This window comes from Sus scrofa, chromosome 1 (assembly GCF_054392235.1).
Source record: "Sus scrofa isolate SSC_HxYL_T2T_F1_AM1 chromosome 1, Sscrofa_HxYL_maternal_Yorkshire_Landrace_v2.0, whole genome shotgun sequence".
Classification (NCBI taxonomy): Eukaryota; Metazoa; Chordata; class Mammalia; order Artiodactyla; family Suidae; genus Sus; species Sus scrofa.
In genome coordinates this window covers 124,542,006-124,556,680 of record NC_139383.1, presented here as the reverse complement: position 1 = coordinate 124,556,680, position 14,675 = coordinate 124,542,006, and the positions used below count along the sequence as shown (strand labels likewise).

The following is a 14,675-nucleotide window of genomic DNA, read 5'->3' as shown; positions in this document are numbered from 1 at the left end:
AGGAGAAAAGGAGAAAACTACAAGATAAATACTGGAGGACAGGATGGTTCCCAAAGGAAAACTAAGACATTTGCTAGCAAGGTAAGGGAGGTAAGGGTGAATGGATGCTGGGTAGCAAAAATTACACATGACCACTACAAGGAATTCTAAATGAAGCTCTGTCTCAGTCAAAGGACTAAAATATTTAATGTAGGAGACATGAGACTGGTGAGACAGGGGTGGCAGAAGTGAAAGCTGTTTATGTATATTGTAAAATCTGTCATAAGAAAAAAGGCAAGAGGAAGACTTGTTCCTTGGGGTTCAAGTAATTGTAATAATAAACAATACTGACAATATTTACTTAATTTGAGTAAACTAGAGAATTTCATTCCTACTTTGAACTTCAACACAACTACGTAATTCCTTATATACTACAAGTTATAGTAATTATAAATTATTTTTACAATAACTATCATCATTACCATTTGCTAATTAATTAAATAAAAGCATTCAAACCCAGGCACTTCAAAGAACAGAGATTTCCCCATACACTATTTGCCTCCACCAGGAACAGGACCAAAATTACAGAGAGGCAGAGTTCATCTAAATATAAAAACAATTAGCTGTTAAAATATCAGGAAATGAGATGAACTTGAGATGTGATAAATCTCCAGAAAAAAAAAAATATGAAAAATTCAAGCATTATGCAATTGAAAATGGTCACTTTCAAGATGCCCAAAAATCATTCTTCCAACCCTAACACTATAAATATATTCATCTAGTATATGTAAATTTTTGCCTAGAGAGAAAATAAAGGGGGATATTCAGTTAAAAAAAAAAGCCCTAATTGAGAATGCTGAATTATGAAAATTCATTTTGGAATTAGTAATAAAGTATTCTGGTAATCTACCTTCCATACCCACACATTTTCTAGAAACTCTCAAGTACACTGTAATGAATAAAACATTTGGGGTGGCACTCAACACTGAGAATAAAATTCTTGAATGAAATTAAATCATGTAAATTCCTGAACAAAAAGCAGTAATTGATAATTTTAAATAAACAATATAAATTGCATTTTAATAAACTTGTTTGATGGTTTAACTCATAATTTGCAAAGATACCAAGATCTACTTCACAGATACTAATTCAGAGCAAACATCTCAAATCATCATGAGAACCAACTTTTTAGAATTTTAACATTTTTCTTAACACAAACTTTTTTTTTTTTTTTTGTCTTTTTGCCATTTCTTGGGCCGCTCCCACGGCATATGGAGGTTCCCAGGCTAGGGGTCCAATCGGAGCTGTAGCCACTGGCCTACGCCAGAGCCACAGCAACGCGGGATCCGAGCCGCGTCTGCAACCTACACCACAGCTCACGGCAACGCCAGATCCCTAACCCACTGAGCAAAGGCAGGGGCCGAACCCGCAACCTCATGGTTCCTAGTCGGATTCATTAACCACTGCGCCACTACGGGAACTCCAACACAAACATTGTTAATGAAAAATTAATAAGTAGAAAGCTTGTGTTTCAGCAGACTGCTTAAATTTACAAAGCAATCCAAATCAACATAGGCATTAAAAAATTCTATGAAAAAGCAACCCATCTTAGAGTTCAGTCTGCGGCTCAGCAGTAATGAACCCAACTGGTAACTATGAGGACACGGGTTTAATTCCTGGCCTTGCTCAGTGGGTTTAAGGATCCAGTGTTGCCGGGAGCTGTGGGGTAGGTTTGCAGATGTGACTTGGATCCAGCGTGGCTGTGGATATGGCTATGGCGTAAGCCGACACCTGTAGCTCCAATTCAACCCCTAGACTGGGAACTTCCATATGCTGTGGGTGCAGCCCTAAAAAGACCAAAAAAAAAAAAGCAACCCATCTTTACAACAAGGTATAGGGAATCTCTCTTTGCAACATCTCCACAAGTACAACTTGCTACTAATCCTAATCCAGGCTGCAGTCCATTTGCTGCAGTTATTAACGCCTACTTTGTCAGCCAAAACCAAGCTGAGCACAAAAGGACAGTACTCTACTGAAAGCATCCATCTTAAGATCCTAATGACCCTTCTAATAGACAAACCAACTGTTTCTTCCATTTTCATTTTCCTTATCTTGCATCTATTTTAAACCAAATTTTGTGAGACATCCTCCTAATTTTTTATATGCCAGTAGACTGGTTCTCTATACATTTCCTCCTTTTTAACTCTTTACAGGGTCTCCATATTCCCTTCCTCCTTAAACAATGTAAAATCAGGTTCTGTAAAGTTCCCACCTTAGCCCTACACAAATTGTTCTCTAAAAGACAGATCTAATAAATTCCATAGTCTTAGCTAGCAGTTCTCAACAGCAGTCTATAAAATCCTCAAATATTAACTTCCAATGCTGACTCCTCAACTGTTTCAGTCCTTCATGTTTTAACTCCTGAAAACGGCTGATACTTAAACTTACCTCAAATTCAGTATTTTCAAAACTGAACATAAATCCACCTTAAAAATTAATTCTACAGCATTATTCACAATAGCTAAAAAGTAGAAACAAGCTAAATGTTTGTCAAATGATGAATATTTAAACAAAATATGATATATCCATACAAAGGAATCTTAAAAAGATGAAGTAATGATGTATGTAACATGAATGAACCTTAAAAACATTATGCAAAGTGAAGTCAGTCATATATGTATGATTCCAGTTATGTTTTCCCCCTTTTAGTCATCATATGTTATCAATTCCCAAGTGCTATAGTCTTCCTTCAAAATATTTCCCACAACCAACCTTGCCTTTCCATTCATTAAGTACTTGTTCAGGCCCTTAAAACCTCACACTTATAAGATTCACTATATGCTATTTCTCAGCATCTGGATCTATCTATTTTTATCCATTCAATATGGAACCACCAAAATTAATAATTTCCTAAAATAATGTGTTCACTGTATCACTTATTAATTCCAAACTTTTCAATAACTCTCCACCGATACATGCAGAGCTGGGTTACCCTAATGCCACAAGCTTCCAGAATGCAGTGAGGCTCAGAATAGGCCAATGCTCCAGGAGATGGCACTTCCACGGGTAGTTATGCTGCCACATTTGCACTGTCTAACCCAAGGAAAAGAGAACATGTAATTTTGAGCTAGAAAAGCTGAGGGTGAAAAAAGACATAGGCATCACATCTTAGAGTAAGTATTACAGTGAACGAAATGAACTTTTTCTGAGATTCAATTTCCTCATCTATAAAGGATGGATGCTGATATACCACCCATTTCAAAGTATTATTTAGAGGATGAAATGTAACTATCAAACACTATAATCTCTGAAACACTTTTAATCTCTAAAACACTACATTTAAAAAATAAAGATTAAAAAGATATCTTGCGTTAGAAGGTCTCAAAAGAACACAAATACTAACAATGCAGTGTCAAAAGTAGTGCCAACTTTCTTATTTACCTTTTTTCTATTCAATAAAGTTGGGAGATCTATTGCTTATTTTTCCTCATGGAACTTAACAAAGCCAATTCCATGTTGCATTCTGTTCCATGAAGACCTTTCTACTAGCAGTCAGCAATCCTTTTTAGCTGAAAGTCAGATAATCTTAAACCTTGAAAAGGAAAAGCAAATGAGTAAACAAAGAAGACAGGGATCAGGATAGTCCTAAAATCCTCAGATCTCTCCCAAACCCTCCAGGTTTTGCTTCTCAAACTTGCCAAAAGTTAAGAACAAATACCAAAAAATAAGGGACACACAGGGTAGAACCTAAGAGTAAGGAGCACATTATTCCATAGACTAACAACCTTTGCTTTGGATTAATATCCCTCAACTGAAAGACATGCAAGCAGTTATCATGATGAAGAAATCAAATCTGGCCAAAAAAAAAAAAAAAAAAAAGTGTGTGGTTGTGTGGTTTATTAACTTTTCAATAATTTTTACTAAAGGTATAGTTGATTTATAATATTGTGCCAATTTCTGCTATACAGCACAGTGACCCAGTCATACATATATATACATTCCCTTTCTTATACTATCTTCTGTCATGGTCTATCCCAAGAGACCAGATATAGTGCCCTGTGCTGTATCTTTTTCTAAAGATAAAGCCCACAACCCAAGTTGAGAAATTTAACAAATATACATTAATTTACTTAAAAATTACTATAACCCACTGCATATTCACATGAATATTATGTAAAATAGTTATATTTCCCAAGACAAAATAAAGAAGAGTGGTTCTGTTTTCAATTTTTACAAATCTCATTAATTTTATGTTCATAAAGACAGCTGGATTCTCTTATCTGCTTCTGATTCAGTCTGTTACACTACATCGTTGTGTCAAAGTGAGGAAACCCCAGATCCATAAGGTAGGTAGAGGATAAAGGCAGGGCCTTGAAGAACCTTTGAAAGCAACTCAAATCCCCAGACCATAAATATCATTTCAAAAGTCACCATCTGCGTTCACCATAATGGTGTTTTAAACCAGAAAAGGAGAAATGTTTGCAATGAAATGACTGAAAAATTTTCTATTGAAATCAGTTCACCAAAAAGCCTAAATACTACACCCTGATCCTACAGGGTTCCAGTTAATCATTTTTAACCATGGAGGATCTCTTAAGGTAAACTATGGAAGGCAAAAGAAAAAACGGTAAAAATATTTCAGAGTGGAAACCCCAAGTAACAACTTTCTAAGTACTATTTGCATTCATTAAGGTCAGAGTGCAAAAGGGTGAAAAACTTCATGGTACCATGAGGCAAGCAGGTTTAATGTGTGTTGCAAACCAGCAGACCTCTGCATCTCACCATACAAACTAACGGTCAGTATACTATCAGAGTTCATAGGAATAATTTTAGTTTTTTCTTTCCTTAGCAGTTTTAGTTTTAAAAATTGATAACGACTTTCATTGTTCGTAGACATCTTCAAATAACAAAAGGAAATTTTACTCATTACTTTAAAATAGAATAAAACTCTATTTTACTATGTGGGTCTACAGAATCCTTTTACAAATCTAAGATACGTAACAGAACCTTAGTGATTTTACTTTCCCCACACCTTGAAATATTTTGCTAATTCCATCGTCCTAGGTGTTTTTTCACCACTGCTCATCAATTTTTCCTAACTATGCTTTTGAAAAAACTAAAATAATAAGAAAACAAAAGAATTGCTTAGAAAGATAATGCAAGAGTGAAATAAATCATCCTAATGCATTATCCTTCACCTTTTTTTTTTTTTTTTGAGTTTTCTAATTGTTGGCACAAAATACTGCATTCCAGATTTCTATACCAAAAAGGTATATAGAAGATTCAAGGTATTATCTTTGCAGTCTGTATCAGGAAGGAAAAACTTTACTTGTACCCTTTTAGGTACCTTGACCTGTCTACTAAACTAACAAAAGACAAATCAACAGAAGAAAAAGCATATAATTTTTATTAATATTTACATACACTGGAGTTCACAGAAAAGAAGTAAAACTTAAAGAAGCAGTTAGACTTGAGAGTTTATATACCATTTTAACAAAGGAAAGGAAATTGGGGGTTTGAGAGACAATACATCATAGGGAAGAAACTAAGAAATATGTGGTGGAACTAACGGAAGGTAAGTTTATTTTAGCTGGGTCTGTTCATGCAAACTCATCTCATTGTCGACCCTCCATCTCAGGTCATAAACATCTCTTCCCTTCCTGGTACAGTGAGGAAAACACTCACAGAAAGAAATGTATGCCCTGCTTCTAGGCAGTGACCAGGAGGAGAAAAAACTCTTCTTCTGTTGATTTCAACTTCATACCACTCAAAATAATCCTTACATCAAAGGCATATTTTAGGGTGGCATATCCTGTTCCTCTTCATCTGTTTTCAATTAATAAATACAGTTAAGAGCTCAGAACTTTTTGGCGTTCCCATTGTGGCACAGCAGAAATGACATGAGCTGTGGTGTAGGTTGCAGATGCAGCTCAGGTCTTAAGTTGCTGTGGCTGTGGTGTAGGCCAGCAGGTATAGCTCCAATTCGACCCCTAGCCTGAGAACCTCCAGGTGCAGCCTTAAAAAGCAAAAAAAAAAAAAAAAAAAAAAAAAAACTCAGAACTTTTTATTTTCTGTCCATCTGTCCACAATGGAATAGAAGAAAACTAACAGAGGAGCTATTTTTTTTTTACAATAATTAGATGAACCTAAAAGATAAATGCAAAGATAGACAGCAAGCAATGTAATAATGATAGTAAAATTTGGGAAATCTCAGACTAAGTACCCAGATGAGATATTCTAAATAGATTTTCTCAAAAGTCAACAATCAATGAGTGAACAACATATTTCTAAAAACTAAAAGGAAATATAATATTCTCAGTCAGTAGGAAAGACTTTATCATGCAGTATTTTTACAAGAATACAGATAGATCATGCTTTTTTGCTAAAAGGACATGTGACAGTATTCTTTCATCCTTCATGTTTGTGGGCTAAAATTCACTTGATACAGTTTATAAGCAGTTAAGTATTGAATGCAGGTGTATACAATGGTGACTAGAAGGAAATTCAATGATGCAGAAATTTTTCAAATTTACTGGATTATTCTAATTGATGCTTACAAATCTAAAACTGAAAACATCTTGCAATTATGAAACAAAGAAGATGGCCATCTCCCCTTCAACAAAATTTTAAACCATCCAAAGTTTCAAAAAATTCTTCAAGTACTGCATTTGATATGCACATTGGAGAAAGAAGACCCAGAAAGAATGATAAGAAGCTTTTAGGGAAGTACTTGTAATCTCCAATCACTATTTACAAGGTAAATGTGTTCCAGGCTGACTTATGACAGTTGATGAGTTAGTTGCATTCAGACAATGTTGCTCATTTCAGGTATATATACCTTCAAAATCAGGTAAATATGTAATAAAAATCTGGGCAACATGTGAAAGTGAACATTGTAAGATTTTTCACTATTTTTCCTGGTATACCGAGAGTTAAAAAAATCCTTAAAGCAAAATTGTTTGGCAAAAATCAATAAAAATCCAAAACGATATTTTTGATAGAAGTTACCAAGCAAACCAATTCATCACATATATCTTTAAAACAACTTGGAAGTTCCCATCATGGCTCAGTGGTTAACAAATCCAACTAGGAACCATGAGGTTGAGGGCTCGATCCCTGGCCTTGCTCAGTGGGTTTAGGATGCCGAGTTGCTGTGGCTGTGGCTGTGGCTGTGGTGTAGGCCAGCAGCTAGAGCTCTGATTAGACCCCTAGCCTGGGAACCTCCATATGCCACAGGTGCAGCCCTAGAAAGACAAAAGACAAAAAAAAAAAAAAAAAAACTTGACTGAAAATCAAGTATTTTTGAATCCTCTGAAGCAGGAAAAAAAAAAAAAAACTATTCTGGAATACATATTAATGCATATATCATAACTATTTCTCATCTTTCAAAAGTTACTTCAAGTAACAAAATACAACAATCTCCAATTTCCTGTCATCTAAAACTGTAACTTACTTTCTATTTACAAAAACTATTATTCCATGTAGGTACATTCCCTGTCCAATTTGTATAGAAAAAGAAATCTTGGCATGGTTCTAAATGTTCTCTTGAATAAAGAAAACAAGTGTGGTAGTGGAGGGTACAAAATTATTTATTGCTTTCCTTTGACCTCCTCTCCTCTACCAAGAAAGCCAATGCTGTAGTAAAGCGCTAGGCTGAAGAAGCAGGACTGGACTATAAACCCTAACAGGAAAGAAAGGGTTGAAGTGGGGATGCTGAGGTTTGTATTCCTTCCTCATCAAACTGCCCCAGAACTTTTCTATTTCTCACAGCTCACTATACAAGGGTCTTAAGCAAACTTTCAAAGTCTGTCTGCTATCTACTTCTGTCTGTCTCCTCTCCCCAGTCACCCTGGGCTCTAATGCCAACTGGAACAGCAATTACAAGTTCCCTGAATTAGATAAATTAGTCCTATCCTGCAAAACTGCTCCCCTCCTTCATCCCCAAACACCCATTTCTAGAGAACTACTTCCAACCATGTTTTACGAGATAACTGCAAATTCATATTAAATACTAATGACAAAAATATCATCGCATAGATTACTTGCTAATTAGCAAAAGGAAATGTTTACAGTGGAAAGACAGTCTGTCACCACCTTACCCAAGAGGTAAAAATTAGGAGTAGCAATAGGATAACCCTACTTTAAGTACCTTCTGATGTTGTAGAAGGTGCAGCACACTGCAGGACTTGTTAAGTATTCTTGCCAAAAATATTTGGCCTGATCTACTCAAGTCTTTAGACCTAACTTAGAGTTTACAGAAAATACAGGACACAGGGTACAATTTAACCTCATGAGGAAGAAACTGCCAGTAAAACACAGAAGGTAGGTTATTCTACATGCCCACTAGCCTGGTCTCTTCAAAAGGTCAACGTCATTCCAAAAAAAAAAAAAAAAAAAAAAAAAAAGAGAGAGAGAGAAACAACTACACTAAATTAGAAGAAACTAACACGAACTTAATTCATGACTGGATACTGGTTCCAAAATAAATGACTAAAAAGGACATTTGGGGGACAACAGGGAACGGGTGAAGAACATGTGAATACATACTACATACATTTATTAGATTATCCGGGATTATGTAGGGATTATTTTTAATTTTAAATGCGATTATGGTGTTGTAGTTACAAAGAAAATCGGCCTTAATTTTATAGTGTATGTACGGACACGCACAGTACTTAGATGTGAATTGTTATGAGAGATGAAACACACTTTGAAAATGTTCACCAAAAATAATGTGAGATAAGTAAAGCAAACACGGCAAAAGTAACAACTGTAAAAACTAGGTGGTAGGTATGAATGCTCAATTGGGCTATTCAACTTTTCAATGTTTGGGGGAAAATAACGTGAAAGCTTTTAAATTTTGTTAAAATTTAAATTAATAAATGAACTCATAAAAATAAAAATGCAAAAGAGGTGGCAATGGAATAGAATTTCTTAAATTTTATAGGTGAGCCTCCTTTGCTCTCCTCCTCACTCACCTTGTTCTCATTAAAAAAATAATAATAGTAATATAGTCAATTGAGCACTGAATGAAGAATCAGAAGACCTAAGATTATAGAAATGATTTATCACTTCCCAGCCATGACTTCATTAAAGATCTCTCACCCTGAGCTCTCTTTCATCTTCAAAATCAGTCCTATCAACACACACAACACTGCGCAAGTGGTAAGGAGTTAGCAGTGACTAATACAAATGCAAGATAAAATTATAATAGTATTTGTACCGATGCTTTAAAAACATCGAGAGCACACAGGCCCAACTTAATTCGCTCAGCAAACCTGCGCCTTGGTGACAGGCACAATAAGTTTCTGCTTAGGTACAGCTTGAGTTGACACGGTAATGACCCAATGCAGGACATCTCACAAATGCGGAGAGATAGATAGCTTTTGTGCTTTAAATCTCTCCTCTTAGGTTTCAATTTTATGTTTAATGCCGATAGAGAACGTCAAATTCTCAATACACAGTTCAAACCTGAAAACAATGAATAAATAAGGTTTAAGTTCACAGGTTTGGTTTTTTAAAAAAAAAAAAAAAAACACCTCATTGCAAACAAAGAGAAACCCTTTGGACGAAGGTCTCCCGTGCTTGCAGAAGCGGCTTCACTTTGACGTTTCTCCTCTCTAGCTGATTTCTCCATAAAGGCGTTAACACTTGAGATAAGTTGGGAGGAACTCCTTCCACCTCTAAAAGCAGGATAAAACCTCAGAGTGAGCTCATTCTTTCCGTCTCACCAAGGGAAATCTGCAAGCTCAGTTAGGAAATTGTGTATCCAAGTCCACTGCGCTCCTCAGGGCCCCTTTCCCGCAGACAATAACGGGACGTCTAGGGCAGAGCGGGGAAGTCCTTTCACAGGAAAGAGGATGTGAGCGGGGAATGACTGGTCACCTGGGCCGAGGAACCTAGGCCCTAAGGTCCCCGAGGCCTCCAAGTTATGCAGCCCCTTTGGTCTCTGCCTCTGACTGAAGAGACTCGGGGGAGCGCTGGAAGGAGAGGAGCGTAAGTCCCCGCCAAACATCAGCACAAAACGTAAGAAAGACCAGTGGAGTAGCCTCCGAAGAGGAAAGCCCAAACCAGACCAGGGGCAAACAGGTCCTGGGAGGCGAGGCGGGGAGGAGGCGGCGGCGGCGGCCTGCGCGGCCCCGGCCTGCGGCCCCGAGCCGGCTGCCGCGTCGCGGCGGGATCCCTCCCCCGCCGGGGCCAGCGCAAGATGGCGGTCCGGCCACCGCCGCGCAGCCGGTCTCTTCCCCCGCGCCCTGGGCGCTCTCGGCGACCCGCGCCGGCCTCGACACCCCCAGCCCGGCGCCCCCGGAGTGGGGCCGCGCAGGCCGCGCGGGAGGGCCTCTGCCTGCTGCAGCGCGGGGCGGGCGAGGGCGGGCGGGGGCGGGGGGCGCTTACCGTGAGCGGAGCGGATCGGCCTGACTGGGGCCCTGAGGAGGAGGAGAAAGAGGAGGAGGAAAAGGAGGAGCACGAAAAACTACACAGCAGCGACGGCGGCGGCTCCCATTGCGGAGCAGGCAGCCGAGCTGTGGGCAGGGGGGGAGCTCTCGTGGAGCCGGCGCGCTGCCTCATGGGTAGGCTCCGGGTCAGCCTCCGCGCGTCCGGGCTCCCTTTATTCTTGCAGATGCGGGAGGCGGACGTGGGCATGTGCGTCGCGTCGCGGGCCCTCGAAGGCCACGGAGCACTACCACGCTCCTGCAGAGGCCCAGGGCCAGGGCCAGGGCCCCAGGCACAGCTCCGAAGCCTGGGCCGCGTCGAATCTAAAGATATGGAAACGCGAGTTCTGGGGGCTCCCCATGTGTAACAGCTAGTTCTCCGCAGGCTTGGAAAGTAAGAAGGTTTAGAAAGAGAGGCGCCATTAAAAAGAAATTCTGTGCCTCAGCGGCGAAGACCACGCAACAGACGAGAAAAAGAAATGGAGACGGCTCTTCTAATAATTGGCTAATTTTGCCAAATTTGTATTATACATGCGAGTTTGCTTGTCTCCTTTAGTTCCTAACAGCCTTTAACAACTTTACAAAAAAAAAAAAAAGATACCTGTAATAACTTTACTAAATATATATATGTGCATTTACAAGAACACGTGCTAAAATACTGCTTGCATAAATACTTGCTAATGTATTGTACTGTATGTAATACTCTAATGGATATAGGTTCTGATATGTACGGAAAGTTTCCTTTCTCAGTTGCCCTCACAGGATGGATGGCAGTAGTGGTCACGGTCTCAAGAGTGACCTGGATTTGAAATCTTGTCTCATTAGCGCTGCTTAATGTACACCAGCCACTGCATTAACCGTTCAGTTACTGGAGCATACTAATTCTTCCTGCCTATTTGAATTAGTTTCATCTTTCTCAACCAGAGTGTCCCCAGCTCTTCTCTGGCAGTTATCATTACAGTTGTTTCTTTATTAATTACCATTCCCAGATCAGTCTTCCTCAAAGACCACTTAAATTAGTCCTAAAAACCTGGAATGGCTACAGATGACCAGGACCTACTCTTCTCCCAAATGGCCCATCTTTCCTTTTCTTCTTGGCACTGGAAATAAACTTCATAGGAAAAGATAGAATAATCAAAATAAAACTAATGGAAAACTAAAAGTTCAAAAATCTTAGAACATTCTTAAGTCATATTTCAGATGTTTCAAATATAGTTCCTAATGATTTGCAAAATATGTTACAAAATGAGGATGAATTTAGGATTTCACACTGTTTTCTACAGTCTGGTCCTCAGTTTGCAGAGACAGAAACTTAATGTTGTTAGCCCCCAGAGCCAATTTGAATCCAGTGGGATGATTCATGCCAACCAAACTTAACTAGACACTGATGTATAAACCAGTTTATCTCCTTTTTTTTCTTTCCCCATGAAAATCATAACTGCTACGGAGACAAGAAAACTGTGTACACATTTTCACTCAAAAGAAACATTTACATGAGAAGCCAAATTTTCAAAGATGTCTGGTGAGTATGAAATCAACACACAAAAAGTAAATTGGATGGTTTTTACTTGACTCCTCAATCCTCATACTCCTTCCTTGGCTTCTAGAACACAGCTGTCTTGGTTCTCTTGACATACTGTCCACACCTTCCCATCACTTTTTAGTGCTTCTCTTCCTCTGACTTTTTATATTTCCTACTCTTTGACATTCTCTATATGCTAAGTATCTTCACAGTACTGATTCTCCTAGAGTGAGATCATCTGCTACTCTGACTGTAATGGATATAGGTGATTTCGCAGCTTCTATTCCACAACTCTATTGTGTTCATCAAAATTTGGATGGAATAACCACCACCCCCAAGTCCAAGATTACTACAACTAGCCTAAAACTATCAGAATTACCCTCACCTCCTTTTTTTTTCACTTTTTTTTTTTTTTTTTTTTTAGGGCCATACATGTGACATATGGAAGTTCCCAGACTAGGGTCAAATCAGAGCTACAGCTGCATGCCTACCCCACAGCCACAGCAACACGAGGTCCAAGCCACTGTGACCTACACCACAGCTCACAGCAATGCCAGATCCTTAACCCACCGAGAGGGGCCAGGGATCAAACCCACATCCTCACAGATAACAGTTGGGTTCGTTACCACTGACCCACAACAGGAACTCCCTACCCTGATCTCCCTTTGAACCAGGTTTTGTTTCAGAAACCAACCAGGATTTTTGTTTGATTATAGACAAAAGAAAAAGAAATTGTTTCTTTCTCTGGATATGGCATTAGAATGCAAATACTGGGAGAGATACAACCTTTTATATGTGTGTCTACTGAGAGCCAACTGAGAATAACGCTAATGTGTGGAGGGGGAAGCAGTGGATGAATCAATCATAGAAAGTCAATCCATGAACCTCCCAATTAAACCCAACCTGAACCCCATGCAATAGCTAGACTTCTCTGTTATATGAGCCAATAAATTCCCTTTTTCTCTTTAAGCTAAAGGGGTCCAGAATAAGCCACTATAGCATAAAAATTATTTTTAGCCAAAAGCATTTGAGTACCTGAAATCCCTTATCTTCCTAAAACCAGAACCTCCCAAAAGAACTCCATTGTCATAAATCTCCTCCCTGGGAGCAACCAGAAAAGACTGACTTATCACTGGAGACTATGAGAATTGTCACTACACCTAAACAGACATTGTCACAAAACTATCATATCTCCCATCTTTTCTCCTAAGGGCCCATTTCTCTTTCCTAAAAGTCATTTATTTTCACATAAGTGTCTTTCCCCTTCCCCTTCATCTATTAAAATAGTATATAAGCCCTAAATGTGATTCTCTGAGTCACATTTCTTTGTGAACTCCCCTATATAGTATGTGATTAAAATCTGTCTTTTCTCTTGCTAACCTTTTGTCAGTTTAATTCGCAGGCCCCCCAGAGCTAAATCCAAGAGGGTACAGAACCCTGATAAAGCCAGTTTGAGTTTGGTTTTATGTTATCTGCAACTGAAAGCATATTAACTGTGGTGGAGACAATGATAAGTATTCACTGTCTTATTTTCCTCTTATATACCCAGGAAGTCCAAATTTCCTAGCTCCCTTAATTCTACATTAGGCCAAGTAACTATTTCTAGCCAGTGGAATATAGACTTAAGCAGTGATTACTAAATCTAAGCCTGACCCTTAAAACCTCCAGTGATTTATAGTTCCTTTTTGTTTTTCACACATCAGTCAGCCAGATACAGAACTCTGAGGAGGTAAGGAATGGCAGCAATATTAGATGAAAGTGCCCTGGGTCTCTTAACGATAGCACAAAGCACATTTATCACACTGATGCTCATTGTACTGATGAGAGAAAAATATAAATCTTTATTGGGTTAAGATACTAGGATTTGAGGATTGATTGTTACAATTGCAACCATCACCTATCCTGATTAATAATAGAAATGGTGGCCTACTGTAACAAAAAACCTAAAATATGAGGAATTAGTTTAGCATAACAGTCATGTAGGAATTAATGAAACACAGTAGGCTAAGTAACTGTAGATTCATATCAGGCACCAGCTAAACTGTTTCCTACAAAAATTAGAAAGCAGTTCAGAAAAGTACATAATTTGTAGCTCTAAGGGAAGAATTCAGAAAGCAATATTAATAGTGGATATTGGTGGTTTTTATGTGATTAGCAGGGTATTACTAGAAAGAGATTAGTGTAGAAGAGAATTAATCAGTTTACAAACAAATGAAAGAGAATAGAGTCCAGTATTTGAAAGCTTTGCAGGATTTGAAAACACAATACTTCTATATTCCAAAGAGAAAGGGATATGATTTAAAAGGCTTTGAGCATGGAAGCCTCAGTAGAATTTGAACAAAGTGACTCAGCCCTTAGGAAAGATCAGATTATACATGTTTATTTCAGATAGAATCTACTGTTTCATATAGCCTCAAAGTAGCAGCCTATCTCCAGCTTCATTGAGATATAATGGACAAAATTATATATACTTAAATGTGCAGTGTGATGATTTGATATACATATCCATTATGAAATGATTACTACAATCGGGTTAATTAACACATCCATCACCGGACATGATTAGCGTGTGTGTGTGTGTGTGTGTGTGTGTGTGTGTGTGTGTGGTGAGGAAGCCTAAAATCTACTCTCAGAAAATTTCAAGATTACAAAACAGTATTACGCTGTATATTAGATCTTCAGAACTTATTTATCTTATAATTGAAAGCTGTACACTTTAACCAGCATATCTGCAAAGCAGC

At 38.4% G+C, this 14,675-nt stretch overlaps 1 protein-coding gene across 37 annotated transcripts in view; it reads right to left on the bottom strand.

Moving 5' to 3' along the window:
• ZNF280D (zinc finger protein 280D) overlaps positions 1-14,675 on the bottom strand; it is a 264,636-nt gene that overhangs the window by 112,738 nt on the left and 137,223 nt on the right. For 20 of the 37 annotated variants that reach the window (XR_014810946.1, XR_014810945.1, XR_014810916.1 and 17 more), the window contains exon 1: positions 10,375-10,536. The exons of 7 other annotated variants lie outside the window; for them this stretch is intronic. The gene's annotated coding sequence lies outside the window, so the exon portion shown is untranslated. Of the gene's footprint in view, positions 1-3,420; positions 3,572-10,374; positions 10,537-14,675 lie in introns of those variants that run through there. 10 more of the 37 variants (XR_014810947.1, XR_014810918.1, XR_014810950.1 and 7 more) reach the window with 2 other exon arrangements.